The sequence below is a fragment of the Sminthopsis crassicaudata genome, chromosome 1 (genome assembly GCF_048593235.1).
Source record: "Sminthopsis crassicaudata isolate SCR6 chromosome 1, ASM4859323v1, whole genome shotgun sequence".
Taxonomy (NCBI): Eukaryota; Metazoa; Chordata; class Mammalia; order Dasyuromorphia; family Dasyuridae; genus Sminthopsis; species Sminthopsis crassicaudata.
Genome location: NC_133617.1, coordinates 113,218,644 through 113,236,088, shown reverse-complemented (window position 1 = coordinate 113,236,088; position 17,445 = coordinate 113,218,644).

The window sequence follows — 17,445 nt, the reverse complement described above, 5'->3', positions numbered from 1 at the left end:
TGAGAATTATTGGACTTCTCGAAAATTATGATAAAAAAAAGATCCTAGATACTATTTTACAGGAAATAGATAATAGAACTAGAAGGCAAAATAGACATTGAAAGAATTCATAGAACACCTTCTGAAAAAGACCCTTAAAAAAAAAAAAAAAAAAAAAAAAAAACTCCACGGAACATTGTGGCCAAATTTCAGAACTATCAGACTAAAGAAAAAATATTACAAGCAGCCAGGAAAAAACAATTCAAATACCAAGGTGCCACAGTAAGGGTCACTCAAGATCTGGCTGCCTCTATATTAAAGGATCGAAGGGCCTGGAATCTGATATTCCAAAAGTCAAAAGAACTTGGAATGCAGCCAAGAATAAACTACCCAGCTAAGTTGAGCATTTCCTTCAATGGAAGAAGATGGACATTTAACGAAACAGATGAATTCCATATGTTTCTAAGTGAAAAAACAGATCTAAAGAAAGAATTTGATCTCTTGAGTAGGACTCAAGAGAAGCAGAAAAAGGTAAAAGGGACTCTTGAGAACTGTATTATTGTTGTGGATATGCATTAAGAATACATGTATAATTTGATTTTAAGGATATAACAAAAAAAAAAAGGAAGTAGAAATGGAAAGGGGATAGTGTAAGAAAAAGGGGAAAGGGGAGATAAAAAGTGGGAAACCACATCCCACAAAGAGGCAAAGAAAACCTATCATATCTGAGGGAAGTTAGAGAGGGGGAGAAACATTGTGTGAACCCTGCTCCCATCAGAATTGGCTCAAAGAGAAAATAATTATCATATTAGTTTTACAGAAAATTCTTTCTCACCTCATTAAAAAGAGGGAAAGGGAAAGGGAAAGGGAAAAGAGCAATAAGGAAAGAGAATAAGAAAGGGAAAGGGATTTTAAGGGAGGAGGGAGGGATATTAAAGAGGGAGGGCTGTGTGATGCAAGTGGGGCTCATAAGTTTAATACTGGGGAAGGAGTTCAGTGGGGGTAAGGGAAAAAACATAATCAGAGGATATTATGATGGCAGGAAATACAGAATTAGTAATTTTAACTGTAAATGTGAATGGGATAAACTCTCCCATTAAGCGGAAGCAGATAGCAGACTGGATCAAAAGTCAGAACCCTACAATATATTGTTTACAGGAAACACATTTAAAGCAGGGAGATACTTACAGAGTAAAGGTAAAAGACTGGAGCAGAATCTATTATGCTTCAAGTGAAGTAAAAAAAAAGCAGGGGTAGCCATCCTGATCTCAGATCAAGCAAAAGCAAATATTGATCTAATTAAAAGAGATAAGGAAGGAAACTATATCTTTTTAAAGGGTAGCATACACAGTGAAGCAATTTCAATACTAAACATATATGCACTAAGTGGTATAGCATCTAACTTCTTAAAGGAGAAATTAAGAGAGTTACAAGAAGAAATAGACAGCAAAACTATAATAGTGGGAGATCTCAACCTTGCACTCTCAGAATTAGATAAATCAAACCACAAAACAAATAAGAAAGAAATTAAAGAGGTAAATCAAATATTAGAAAAAATAGGTATGATAGATCTTTGGAGAAAACTGAATGGTGACAGAAAGGAGTATACTTTCTTCTCAGCAGTTCATGGAACCTATAAAAAATTGACCATATATTAGGACATAAAGATCTCAAAATTAAATGCAGGAAGGCAGAAATAGTAAAGGCTTTCTTTTCATATCATGATGCAATAAAAACTACATTCACCAAAAAGTTAGGGGTTAATAGATCAAAAAATAATTGGAAACTAAATAATCTCATCTTAAATAATGACTGGGTGAAACAGCAAATTATAGACACAATTAATAATTTTACTCAAGATAATGACAATGATGAGACATCACACCAAAATTTGTGGGATGCAGCTAAAGTGGTAATAAGGGGAAATTTTATATCTTTGGAGGCTTACTTGAAGAAAATAGAGAAAGAGAAGATCAATGAATTGGGCTTGCAACTTAAAAAGCTAGAAAAAGACCAAATTAAAAACCCCCAATCAAATACTAAACTTGAAATTCTAAAATTAAAAGGAGAAATTAATGATATTGAAAGTAAAAATACTATTGAACTAATAAATGAAACTAAGAGTTGGTTTGTGAAAAAAACAATAAAATAGATAAACCTTTGGCAAATCTGATTAGAAAAAGGACAGAGGAAAATCAAATTGTTAGTCTTAAAAATGAAAATGAGGAACTGTCGACCACTGAGGAGGAAATTAGAGCAATAATAAGGAGTTACTTTGCCCAAATTTATGACAATAAATTTGATAACCTAAGTGAAATGGAGGACTACCTCCAAAAGTATAGGCTTTCCAGATTAACAGAGGAGGAAGTAAATTGCTTAAATAGTCCCATTTCAGAAAAAGAAATAGAGCAATCTATTAATCAACTCCCTAAGAAAAAATCTCCAGGACCAGATGGATTCACAGGTGAATTCTACTAAACATTCAAAGAACAATTAGCACCAATGTTATATAAACTATTTGAAAAAATAGGGAATGAAGGAGTCCTACCAAATTCCTTTTATGACCCAGACATGGTACTGATACCCAAACCAGGTAGGTTGAAAACGGAGAAAGAAAACTATAGACCAATCTCCCTAATGAATGTTCATGCTAAAATCTTAAATAAGATATTATCAAAAAGACTCCAGAAAATCATCCCCAGGATAATACATCATGATCAATTAGAATTTATACCAGGAATGCAGAGCTGGTTCAATATTAGGAAATATCAGTATAATTGGCCATATTAATAATCAAATTTTTAAAAATCATATGATCATCTCAATAGATGAAGAAAAAGCATTTGATAAAAATCCAACATCCATTCCTATTAAAAACACTTGAGAATATGGGAATAAATGGACTTTTCCTTAAGATAATCAGTAGCATATATTTAAAATCATCAATAAGCATCATATGTAATGGGGAAAAATTGCAACCATTCCTATTAAGATCAGGGGTGAAACAAGATTGTCCACTTTCACCATTACTATTCAATATTGTATTAGAAATGCTAGCTTTGGCAATAAGAATGGAGAAAGAGATTAAAGGAATTAGAGTAGGTAATGAGGAAACCAAATTATCACTCTTTGTGGATGATATGATGGTATACATAGAGAACCCCAAAGATTCAACTAAAAAGCTATTAGAAATAATCCACACCTTTAGCAAAGTTGCAGGATACAAAATAAATCCTCATAAATCATCAGCATTCTTATATGTCACTAACAAAGTCCAACAGTTAGAGTTACAGAGAGAAATCCATCTAAAGTAACTACTGATAGTATAAAATATTTAGGAATCTATCTGCCAAGGAAAAATCAGAAGCTATATGAGCAAAACTACAAAACACTTTCCACACAAATTAAGTCCAATCTAACCAATTGGAAAAATATTAAATGCTCTTGGATAGGGCAAGCAAATATAATAAAGATGACAATACTACCTAAACTATCTATTTATTTAGCACTATACCAATCAGACTCCCAAAAAACTATTTTAATGACCTAGAAAAAAATTAACAAAGTTCGTATGGAAAAACAAAAGGTCAAGAATTTCAAGGGAATTAATGAAGAAAAAAATCAAATGAAGGTGGCCTAGCTGTTACCAGATCTAAAATTATATTATAAGGCAGCAGTTACCAAAACCATTTGGTATTGGCTAAGAAATAGACTAGTTGATTAGTGGAACAGGTTAGGTCCAAAGGACAAAATAATTAATAACTCTAACAACCTAGTGTTTGACAAACCCCAGGACCCCATCCTTTGGGATAAGAACTCAATGTTTGACAAAAATTGCTGGGAAAATTGGAAATTAATATGGCAGAAACTAGGCATTAATCAACACTTAATACCATACACTAAGTTCAGGTGAAAATGGGTTCATGACCTAGGAATAAAGAATGAGATTATAAATAAATTAGAGGAATGGAACATAGGATAGTTTACCTCTCAGACCTGTGGAAGAGGAATGAATTCATGACCAAAGAAGAATTAGAGATCATTATTGATCACAGAATAGAAAGCTTTGATTATATCAAATTGAAAAGTTTTGTACAAACAAAGTCAATGCAGATAAGATCAGAAGGGAAACAATAAACTGGGAAAACATTTTTATAGTCAAAGTTCAGATGAAGGCCTCATTTCCAAAATATATAGAGAATTGACTCTAATATATGACATCAAGCCAATCTCCAATTGATAAATGGTCAAAGGATACGAACAGACAATTTTCAGATAAAGAAATTGAAACTATTTCTAGTCATATGAAAAGATGCTCCAAATCATTTATAATGAGAGAAATGCAAATTAAGACAACTCTGAGATACCACTACACACCTGTCAGATTGGCTAGAATGACAGGGAAAGGTAATGCAGAATATTGGAGGGATGTGGGAAAACAGGGACACTGATACATTGTTGGTGGAACTGCAAATAAATTCAGCCATTCTGGAGAGCAATTTGGAACTATGCTCAAAAAGTTATCAAACTGTGCATACCCTTTGATCCAGCAGCGTTGCTACTGGGTTTGTATCCAAAAGAGATCTTAAAGAAGGGAAAGGGACTTGTATGTGTAAGAATGTTTGTGGCAGCCCTCTTTGTGGTGGCCAGAAACTGGAAACTGAGTTGATGCCCATCAATTGGAGATTGGCTGAATAAATTATGGTATATGAATAATATGGAATATTATTGTTCTGTAAGAAATGACCAACAGGATGATTTTAGAAAGGCCTGGAGAGACTTACATGAACTAATGTTGAGTGAAATGAGCAGGACTAGGAGATCATTATATACTTCAACAACAATACTGTATGATGATCAATTCTGATGAACATGGCCCTTTCCAACAATAAGATGAACCAAATCAGTTCCAATAGAGCAGTAATGAACTGAACCAGCTACATGCAGCGAAAGAACTCTTGGAGATGACTATGAACTACTACATAGAATTTCCAATCCCTCTAATTTTGTCCACCTGCATGTTGGATTTCCTTCACAGACTAAATGTACACTATTTCAAAGTCCGATTCTTTTTGTTCAGCAAAACAACTATTTGGTCATATATACATATATTTAATTTATATTCTAACATATTTAACATGTTTTGGTCAACCTGCCATCTGGGGGAGGGGAGGAGGGGAAAAACTGGAACAAATGGTTTGGCAATTGTCAATGTTATAAAATTACTCATGCAAATATCTGGTAAATAAAAACTATTTTTTAAAAAATGCCTTCTTTCTGTTGCCAAAGAGATGTTTCCAGAGAAGGCTGATTTATTTAGTACAGTGAGTCTTTCAGGACCAACAATTACATGGAGGAATGAAGAAATGGGAGACAATCTGCATCAGCATCTGCAAAACTGCATAAACATAAATTTCATATTTTTCCTTGGCATTTGTTGAAAACAATGATGTTTGTGATTCTGCACAATTTCTAATTTTTATTTGTGGGACGAATAATTATTTTGAAGTCATAGAAGAGCTTGCTGCACTGAAAAGCATCAAAGGAACAACTACAGGAGAGGATATCTATGAAAAGGTTTGCCAAACTATGAAGGGTTTGGAGCTGGACTGGTCTAAACTAGCCAGTGTGCTTTAGTTGGCATCAAAAAACTTCCTTTTGGACATTTCCAGTGCAATATCATGTAGATTTCTTAAACTCAACATTTATAGAACAGAATTCTGCATTTATTCCCTCCCCTCATTATCCAAAGTTGTCTATCTATATGTTTTTAATGTACCATCATTCTTTAAGGAAGTAAGATTCACAACTTTGATGTCATGCTTACTTTCTTATTTCACTCATTTTCATATCCAATTAGTTGATAAGTATTATTGATTCTATTTTCACATTACCTGTTATCTTTTTTCTCCCTACTCACAGAACTATCACCATGTTTGAGAGCCTTATTATCTATTGTTTATGATACTAAATGGTATCACTGCCTCAACTTTCTCCCCTCCATTTATTCTCCCAACCCATAATCTACAAAGCTGACAAAGTGATTTTTGTGTGGACATATTGTTCTCATGCTCAAGGAGTTTCTACTTTTTCTTTCCTTCATATCAAACACAAATTCCATTTTCTGTTTGTCATTATTTGCAAACCTTTCTAGGTTTATATCATCTTATTCTACTTGATGTACACTATTTTACAATTAAACCAGTCTACCAGCTATACTACAAATATAGTATTTAATAGCCTTCCTCAACACCTTTCTCAATCCTGGAATGTAAATCTTTTCTACAGCTAACGCTACCAAATCTTAGTTTCCTTAAAAATTCAGCTCAGCCTGAATTTTATACCTCCTGGTTAGCTCCCTAGAAATAGCAAATAGAGAGTCTGGGGCTAGCTGGATTTATAGGTAGTCTCATGCCAAACCACAGGAACTTTCACCTCCTCAACAGAATGGAAAGTGGAGGATCTGAGTCCAGGAATACTGAGGGAAACTTTTCTGATAAGGAACAAAAAGCCTGACTATGTTGCTGAGATACTTCCTTGGATGAGAAGGTGTTAGGATTATTAGGTGTTAACTCAGTTGTCTAATTTAGCCTGGTACTTAGCAATTCTCTAGCTCAGAGTTCACACCTTTAGTTCAATCATTTTAGAGAAGCTTACACCTTTAAAGAAGCAAGTTCATTGGTTTTAGGAGTTCCTACAAGCCCCTGGGAGTACCCACAAGCCCATTCTCTGGGAGGATAAAAAGAAGAACATTGAGTCTGGAAGACGGCAGTCTGGAAGGAGAGAATCTGGATTGGGTCAAGGGCAAGACTTTCTGAGAGAACTTCAGGGAAGCTGGAGGAGAGAGCCAAGATTCAGGAAGAAGAGAATTCGAGATTCTATCTTCCCTCTGGCTGGAGGCTCCAGAAGCCTCCCAAGAAACCTGCTCACAGAGAAAAGGACATATAGAAAAGAAACCTCCTCTCAGAGAAGGATTACATTTGAGAGATGACAGGACATTAACAAAAGGAGCCAGCACACCTGGTGAGAAGCAGTGGGGCAGAGACACTGCTGGCTGCAGGTACTTTCAGGAGGTTGAAGCTCTTGGTTTGGGTCCCCAGGTCAGAGGGGAGAGGTGAAATATGGTCAGAGTATCCCTCCACAACCCCAGATTAGAGGTGCTTACATTAATTAGCTCTTAAAAAAAAAAAAGCAGGCAAAGGAGAAAGAACCCAAACATAGAAACTTCTATGGAGATAGGGAAGACAAGGGTTCATCTACAGAAATGAACATTGAATTAAAAAACAAAAAACCTTTCCTACCTCAAAGAGTAATTTGCAATAGCTACCTTTGCAGACATAATTTATAGAAGAACTCAAAGAAGACTTTAACAATTAAATGAGAGAGTTTGAGAGAGAACTAAAGAGATAAGGAGGAGGGAAAAGGAGAGAGAGAGCCATCCAAAAAAACCCAAGAAGATTATGAAAAGAAAGTCAACCAACTACAAAAAGAGATCCAGAGTCTTACAGAAGAAAATCCTTGAAAAGTAGAATTAGACAAAGGAGATCCAGTGAAGCTATAAAGATGAAAAAGGAAAAAAATAGAGAAAGAAAACAAAATGTAAGCAAATAGCAGCAAGAAAAAATGAAAATACTATGTTGTGATCCACATTCAGTTCCTACAATCCTCTTTCTGAATGCAGATGGTGTTCTTCATTACAAGACAATTGGAACTGGTCTTAATTAGCTACCTATTGAAAAGAGCCATGTCCATCAGAATTGATGATCTTATAATCTTCTTGTTGCCATGTATGATGATCCCCTGGTCCTGCTCATTTCACTTAGCATCAGTTCATGTAAGTCTCTCCAGGCCTCTCTGAAATCATCCTGCTGATCACTTCTTATTGAATAATAATATTCTATAACATTCACATATCATAACTTATTCAGCCATTCTCCAACTGATGGACATCTACTCAGTTTCCAGTTCCTTGCCATTACAAAAAGGTCTGCCATAAACATTTTTGCACATGTGGGATATTTTCCCTTTTTTATGATATTTTTGGGATACAGACCCAGTAGAGGCACTGCTGGATCAAATGATATGCACAGTTTGATAGCCCTTTGGGCATAGTTCCAAACTGTTCTCCAGAATTGTTGGATCAATTCCACTCACAATATATTAGTGTCCTGGTTTAACTATATCCTCTCCAACATTCATCATTATTATTTCCTATCATATTAGCTAATCTGAGAGGTAAGAAGTGGTACTTCAGAGTTGTGTTAATTTGTATTTCTCTGATCAATAGTTATTTAAAGTATCCTTTCATGGGATTAAAAATGAAAGAAATTTCAATTTATTCATCTGAAAATTGTTCATATCCTCTGAGCATTTATCATTTGGAGAATAGCTTGAATTCTTATAAAGTTGAATCAATTCTCTATATATTTTAGAAATGAAGCCTTTATCAGAACCCTTGAATATAAAAATGTTTCCAAGTTTATTGCTTCCCTTCTAATCTTGTCTACATTGACTTTGCACAAAAACTGTTTAATATTATTAATATAACTAAAATTATACATTTTACATTACAAAATGTACTCCAGTTCTTCTTTGGTCACAAATTCCTTCCTTCTTCACAGATCTGAGAGATAGACTATCTTTTGTTCTTCCAATTTGCTTATAATATCACTATGTCTAAATCATGAACCCATTTTGACCTTACCTTGGTATAGGATGCTAGGTGTGGGTCAGTGTCTAGTTTCTGCCATACTAATTTCTAATTTTCCTAGCAATTTTTGTCAAATACTGAGTTCTTATCAAAGATGCTGGGGTTTTGGGGTTTATCAAATACTAGATTACTATAGTCCTTGACTGTTGTGTCTTGTGAACCTAACGTATTCCACTGATAGATTACTCTATTTCTTAGCCAGTATCATAGTTTTATTGCCTGCTGCTTTATAATATAGTCTTAGGTCTGTGAATAAGCCATCTTCTGTTAGGAACTTTCCTTCTGAGAATTGCCATGTATGCCATGTCATCTGGTAGGGTGGACCCAGAAGGTGAAGAGGGGCTTGGCTCTGAGGCAGAAGGTTATATCTTACAGGTATTTCCTTGAGATGACAAGAGGTGTGTCCTTTTGCTATATCTTTTCTTAGGATGCAGCACTAACTCCAGGTGTCTCTCTTCTGTGGATCTACCTATTCAGTGCTGAGTGGGCTAGGCACAGGGTGATCCCAGAGGAGAGTAAATATAAATAACCAGCTTTGAGTCCATAGGCAAAGAAGGATGCAGAGAGAAGTAGAGAGAGGCAGAGATGCAGAAAGAGAGACACAGAGGCATACATATACTTGTTCTTGCTTCCTACTAATCCCTGCTGACATTACCAATAAAGAAAGGCTGTTTGGCACCTTAACATCAGTGGGAAAAATTGGTATGTATGGCCCTGGCAATCAGTAGCCTCAGTGAGAAATTACAACCTTAATTTGCATTTTTTCATTAATTCCCTTGAAAATCTTGACCTTTTGTTCTTCCACATGAACTTTGTTATTATTTTTTCTAGCTCTGTAAAATATTTTTGGGACTTTGATTGATATGGCAATGAATAAGTAGATTATTTAGGTAGTATTGTCATTTTTATTATATTTGCTTGGCCTACCTATGAGGACTTACTATTTTTCCAATTGATTAAATCTGATTTTATTTGTGTGGAAAGTGTTTTATAGTTGTATTCTTATATTTCCTGACTTTGTCTTGGCAGGTAGACTCCAACATATTTTATATTATCGACAGTTATTTTAAATGGAATTTCTCTTTGTATCTCTTGCTGCTGGACTTTGTTGGTAATATATAAAAATGCAGATGATTTCTGTGGATTTATTTTGTATCTTACAATTTTGCTGAAGTTGTGAATTGTTTCTAGTAGTTTTTTAGTTGATTCTCTCGGATTCTCTAAGTATACCATCATATCATCTGCAAAAGAGTGATAATTTGGTTTCTTCATTACCTACTCTAATTCCTTAAATCTCTTTTTATTCTCTTATTGCTGAGGTTATTATTTCTAACAAAATGTTGAATAATAATGGTTATAGAGGGCAACCTTGTTTCACCTCTGATCTTACTGATGCTTTTAGTTTATCTCCATTACATATGATGCTAGCTAATAGTTTCAGACACATGCTACTGATTATTTTAAAGAAAACCCCATTTATTTCTATGATCTCTAGTGTTTCTTAGTAGGAACAAGTCTTGGATTTTGTCAAAAGTTAGTTTGGCTATTGATATAATCAATTATGCTAATAGTTTTCCTAATATTGAATCAGCTCTGTATTCCTGGTTTAAATCATACTTGATCATAGTGCATATCCTGGGAATACTTTGCTGTAATTTATTTGCTAATATTGTATTTAAGATTTTGCCATCGATATTCATCAAAGAAATTAATTTTTTTTTGTTTTGACCCTACCTGGTTTAAGTTATCAGCATCATATCTGTGTCATAAAAGGAATTAGAGAGAACTCCTTTCCCCATTTTTTCAAATAGTTTGCACAGTATTGGAATTAATTGTGTCTCCATAAAAACTATCTATGATTAGAGTTCTTTTTTGCTTTTTTGCTCATTTTTCTAAAGTTTGAGGTCTGCTCTTAGGGCAAAGGGGAGATAGTCCCAAGCTTCCTTTACAACCTGTATTGTTGACTTCCTCCCTGTGCTGTGTGGGCATGGCCAAGTCCCATGTTATTCTGGGGTTCAGAGGCTCACCATTTGCTTTTTGTATTTGTGTTGGATGTCTCACAGCTAATCTGCTGTTCCACTAGCTTCTGAACAAGGACAGAGTAGCCAATGCTGCTGTATTTTGGCTAAAACCTCCAAGCAGATTCCCCAGAATGCTAAAGCCACACCACCCTGGGCCTCTGCTTGGTTGCATTCCCCATGTCCAATTGAAAGAGACTTTTTCTGAAGTTCTTCCAAAACTTCTGAAAATTTGTTATACTCCTATTATTATTATTTGTAAAATGTCATTTCAAAACCAGTTCAGAGGCTTGATCTGGTGTTAATATGAGGGATTCCAGGAAGACCTTGGATAAAGATTTGTCTATTCTCTGCCATCTTGGCTCCACCACCATGTCTCTCTCTTTCAAATGGATTTTTTATAAGCAGCATATTCCTGGATTCTAGTTTCTAATGCATTCTGCTGTTCAATTCTGTTTTATGGATAAGTTCATCTCATTTCCATTTCCATTTATGATTGCTAGCATTTCATTTTACTTTAGCCTACTTTTTTTCTATTCATCTCTCTATTCTCAGTCTCTCTCTTTCTCCTATAGTCTATTTTGCTTCTGAGCACTATCTTCTTTTATCTCTCCTCCTTTTCATCTCTCCTTTCTTTTCTTTATTCATTTCCTTCCTTCTTCCCTGTTGGATAAGATTTTATTACCAATAGAGCAATGTGTGTGTGTGTGTGTGTATTTGTACATCTATGTATACACCCATGTGTATGTGTGTGTACTCTCTGTGAATTGAATTAGATATCTGAAATTTAAGCACTTTTTATCCCTCTACCTTTTTACCTTCCACTGTAACAATTCTTCCTTTTATTCATCTTTTGTATAAGATAATTTCTCCCATTCTTCTTCTCTTCCTCCTTTCCCCAGAGGATCCCTTTCTTTCAGAATCCATTATTTTTTATATCATCCAAATATAATGAACTCACACCTATACCTTCTTGTTATGAAGAATCCTTATAAGTGTTCTAATAATGACAAAGTTCTTCGAAGTTATATTTAGTTTTTTTCTGATTAAATATTTCACTTCTTTCTATTTTTTAAAATTTTGCTTTATTTTTCCTTGATGTTTCATGGAATTGATAGCTTCCATTTGACTAATTTTTATTTCTAAGGAACTTTTTAAAGTGTTTTTTTTTTTTTTTTTTTTTGTGACTTCTTTTCCATTTGGCCATATATATCATCTTCCCATATAGAAAGGTAAAATGAAGCTAATGCTAAATGATATGAATAGAACCAAGAGAACATTGTATATAGTAACAAGGTTAAGTGCTGATCAAATGTAAAAGATTTGGCTCTTTTCAATAATGAGTTGATTTAAGGAAATTCCAATTTATTTATAATAGATGTGCTGTCTACATCCAGAGAGAGAGAACTATGGAGATTGAATGGCTCAAAATGTAGCATTTTTACCTTTTTGTTAGTGTTTTTCATAGCATGAGAAATATGAAAATATATTTAGAAGGAAAAAAAGCTTAGCCTCATTAGGTTTCTCTTTCATGTTTAATGTTGTATGCATCTCTTGGATATTGTATTTTACAATAAAATTTTATATTCAGATGTGGTCTTTTTTTTTAAAATCAGAATGCTTGAAAGTCCTCTATTTCATTAAATATTCATTTTTCCCTCGAAGAATTATATTTACTTTTACTGATTAGATTATAATTGGTTGTAATGCCAGCTTTTTTGCCTGTTGAAATATTATACTTCAAGATATTTATTCCTTTATAGTGGTACACCTAAAGCTTGTGTGATCCTGACTATGGCTCCAAAGCATATTAATTTTTTTTTCCCTTTTCTTTCTTTCTTTTTTTTTTTTATTTATTTTTTATGTCGGGGAGTTCTTTCTCTTTCTCTGGAATTTGAATATAATATTGATGGGGATAGGATTTTTCATTTTGGGTTGTTTTTTAGGTAGTGATAGGTGGATTCTTTCAATTTCTCTTTTATCCTTTAGTGTATAACATTAGGGCAATTTTCCTTGTAATTTCTTGAAATATGATTCACAGGGTCTTTCATTGATCATGATTTCAAAATAATTTTCAAATTATCTCTAGTTTTTTTTCCTTCTGATGAGATATTTCACTTTTTTTTTTTTTTTTTTTTTTTTTTTTGCTTTGCTTTATTGTTTCTTAATGTCTCATGGGATTAATAGTTTCCATTTGCTCAAATCTAATTTTTAAGTCTGTTTTTTTAGGGACCTTTAGTGATTTCTTTTCCATTTGGCCAATTCTTATCTTTAAATAGTTATTTATTATTTTCACCAGTCAATTTTTGAACTTCTTTTTCCATTTCACTAATCCTTTTTAATATTTTTTGCCTTACTTTTATTGTCTTTTCATAATTTGCTTCCTTTGCTTTCATTTACTTACCTAATTTTTTTGTACCTGTTGTTTTTTCTTTCTTTGCCATTGTTATTTGATTTTGAAAATGTTTTTTAGCTCTTTGAGGAATTTTTGTTATACTTATGTCATCATAGTTTTCTTTGAGCCTTTGCTTATAGCTATTTTGGCTTCATTGTCATCCTATGAGTTCTGATCTTGATTGTTCCTGTCACCATAGTAGTTTTTTATGGTCATGTTTATTTTCATTGTTCTTTGCTTACTTTTTTATCCTATTTCTTAATTTTGAACTTTATGTTAAAGTTGAGCTCATTTTCTGGCATAGGGAAAAGGGACACTATTTCAGGTTTGAGTCTTTTTCTCATTGCTATTATAAGAACTAGTTCTTAGAATTTGGAATTTTTGATGTTTCTCAGGTGGTGTGATGTGAGGAGAGGTATATTTATTGTTCTTCTTGTGTGGTAAGGGTCACTACACCCCCTTCAATTAATCAATCAGAGATTTGTTTTAGGAAATACAAAAAAGAATTTCTTTCTTTCTCATGAGAAAGGCTGTGCACTCTCTAACGCACAAATTTTCCTTTGAGACATACACACATACACACACACACACCCATCTAAGCAAGAGATAGTCTTTTTTTTTTTTTTCCCCTAATGGAAGTTCACCTCCCCAATCTCCTAGCTCTTTTCTCTATTGGCTGGGGTTTCTAAAGCACAGTTTCTAAAAATGTGAGGTAAAAAAGCCTGAGGCTAATTCTGGAAAATGATTTGGAACTATGATCAAAAAGTTATCAAACTGTTCATACCCTTTGATCCATCAATGTTACGACTGGGCTTATATCCCAAAGAAGGAAAAGGGATCTGTATGTGCAAGAATGTTTGTGGCAGCCTTCTTTGTAGTGGCCAGAAACTGGAAACTATATAGATGCCCATCAATTGGAGAATGGCTGAATAAACTGTGGTATATGAATATTATGGAATATTATTGTTCTGTAAGAAGTAACCAGCAAGATGATTTCAGAAAGGCCTGGAGAGACTTGCATGAACTGATGCTGAGTGAAATGAGCAGGACCAGGAGATCATTATATATTTCAACAACAATACTATATGATGATCAATTCTGATGGACGTAGCCCTCTTCAACAAGGAGATGAACCAAATCAGCTCTAATAGAGCAGTAATGAATTGAACCAGATACACCCAGCGAAACAACTCTGGGAAATGATTATGAACCACTACATAGAATTCCCAATCCCTCTATTTTTGTCTGCCTGCACTTTTGATTTCCTTCACAGAATAATTGTATACTATTTCAAAGTTTGATTCTTTTTGTACAGCAAAATAACTGTATGGACATGTATACATATATTGTATTTAACTTATACTTTAACATATTTAACATGTATTGGTCAATTACAAAATCCAGTTCCTGTACCTAAGGAACTCTCATTCCCATATTTTTTTGGGCAGAGATCACTCTACTGTTGATTATTCTTTGGATTCTATCCACAGTGCCTATATCTGAAGTAAGGACTAGACTAAGCACAATTTTGAAAGAAATGCTATTTGGATGAATATATTCTTCCATTTCAGATAATCCATAATGATATATGAGTGAAGTGCATTATATATACAGAGTCATGAGAAAATCCTGTGATTTCATCAGTGGAGGGGAACTCTCTCCTCCAAGAATTATCCTAGGGAGTTTCCTGAGGCAAATGAAAGTTAAGTGGTTTTCTAGGATCACAAAGCTAGTAAGTATCAGAGAGAGATTTGAACCAACTCCTTCCTTAACCAATCCCAGTGATTTTTTCATCAAACTAGGCTGCTTCTAAACTACAAAGCACCCATGAGTACAGAGATATATCATTTAAATCCATATTTATTTTTATAATCTCTAAATTACCTTTTTGGGAGCAAGAAAAGTACTCAAAATCATGTGTGTTTGTGATCTTAGTCCTAACATATTATTTTCATTAAACAATAAGTGTTTTCATGGTGTGATATTATTTCATCTATCACATAACAGTTTGCAAACACTATGCCCCTGACTTCTACAGCTCATTGAAAAGTAAAACAGCTGTCAAATAAACACTTTTACAGTGTGAATTGACATTTCTATAGTTATAGAAAAGCTCAGCTTTATAAAACAACTGTTTAAAGATCAAATGGTATTACTACATAGTTCTTTTTTTCTTACTTAACAAGCAAAGATGCTTTATCCAAAGTACAAAGTTCTCCCAGAAAGGTGTGGGACAAGGCTGGAGGGGGGGTGTCAGGGATTTCTGATTACATGTATCCTTTTTGAATACATGTGAGATCCCCTCCTTCCCAATTCATCATATGAACATGAAAAGGGAGAAACCCAATAAGAGTCTTGCTGGCACAGAGGCAAATCATGAGGCTATGCTGAAGGGAAACTTGTCTTCAGGCCAGGGTGTCTAAATTATTCCAGCATGCAGCTGGAATATTAGAGACTACAAAGGAAAGAAGGATACACCTGCCTATTCTGAATAGTGAAACATAGGGACCTCATCTGTGTGAGAATATTGCACTGTGCCTCAGTTTCTTTCTCTGTAAAATAAAAAAAATGGGCTTGGTGGTCTCTGAAATTCCTCTAAGCTTTAATTCTCTGGTCCTGTGATCCCTCTAACTTATTCCAATAGACTAGACACAGAATAGAAAGTTCTGTTCTCTTCTTACTGGAAGAAATTTTGATTACACAAAGGAGTAAATTACAGCTGGGCAATTAGTCCTTGATCAGTTTTCCCTTCTGCCATGCAGGTGGATGAAAAAGGGCCAGGAGTTTTGTTGCCCATATTCTTTTCCACACATCAGTCTTAAGAATATACTTATCTGGTCCTTATTAAGGAGAAATTTCTTTCTCTAGATGAATATATTACATTTATTTTGGAAATTTTGGTTTAATGCTGGAAGGACTTTATAAGATTCTGAAACTTCTTTCATCTACATTTTTTTTCCTAGGCTTTAGAGGAATGAATCTCTGATTTCATTAGTGTGAGGAAACTCCTTCAACTGATATAAATGGGTAGCTCATTTTTAATTTTAAAAATGGCTTAGGGAACTGAGAAGTTAATCAGTTTGCCCATGGGCACACAGCTAGCATAGGTAATAGGTAAGATTTGAATCCAGGGAGATCTTTCCTGACTCCAAATTATCTTGTATAGATCTTAATGGTATGTAGTGATTTATATGTTGTCTCTCATTAGATTTTCAGCTTCTTGAAAGCAAACATTATGGTTTTTGCCTTTCTTTGTATCTCCAGAATTTAGCACAGTACCTTAGTACACAGTTGGTACTTAATAAATCCTTGCTATCTTTATTTGATTTTAAGGCTGGCACTTTATCCACTGGCCTAAGAGTATATGGCAAATAGTTTCAACTAGCTTTAGACTACATCAGAATTTTGGATATGTTTCCCCAAAGGATTAGCCATCTTTGTTGTTGTTGTTCAGTGGTTTTTCAATTACTTTTGACTCTTCCTGACTCCATTTGGGGTTTTCTTGGCAAAGACACAAGAATGGTTAGCCGTTACTTTGTCTAGCTCATTTTACAGATGAAGAATTAAGGTAAACATAGTTAAGTGATTTGCCCAGATTCACAAAGCTAGCAGCAAGTATTATAGGCTGGATTTGAATTCAGTTATTCTTGACTCCAGCCCTGTTACTTTATCCACTGAGCCATCATAAAGAAGGAGATCCTCTGAAGGAGGCAATGTAATATATTGTCAAATGCTCTGGATGTTGAGTCAAAAAACCTGGGTTTGATTTCTGGCTTTGTTACTTCCTCTCTTAGGTATTCTAAGATAGCATAGTAGATAAGGGAACTGGCCTGCAGTCAGGAAAATTAACTTTCCTGAATTCATCTCTAACTTCAGACTATATCTATGTGAGCTTCATCTTGTTTGTTTATTTCCTCATCTATAAAATAATCTGGAGAAGGAAATGATATACCACTCCAGTATCTTTGCCAAGAAAGCCCCAAATGGGGTCACAATGGAAAATGATTGAACAACAATGATTTCAAAGTAGTCTAATATGGCAAATATAGAGATGGTTGAATTCATGGAGCACTAAATTCATGTTCTTTCAATACTTTCTAGCTGCTTTACTCTGATCTTGTCCTTTAACTTCTCTAAGATAGTCTCCTTTGTAGAACAATAAAGATAAGAGAAACTTAGCTAATATAGTTGTGAATTCCAAAAAAAAAATCTATCTAAGATACTTTGCAAACTTTAGAGTGTATAAAAATGTCCATTATTATTTTTATTTGTGGGACTTCAGGTAAGTAAACTGTCTTCTTTTGTAAAAAAAAAAAATAAATAAAATAAAATAAAATAAAATA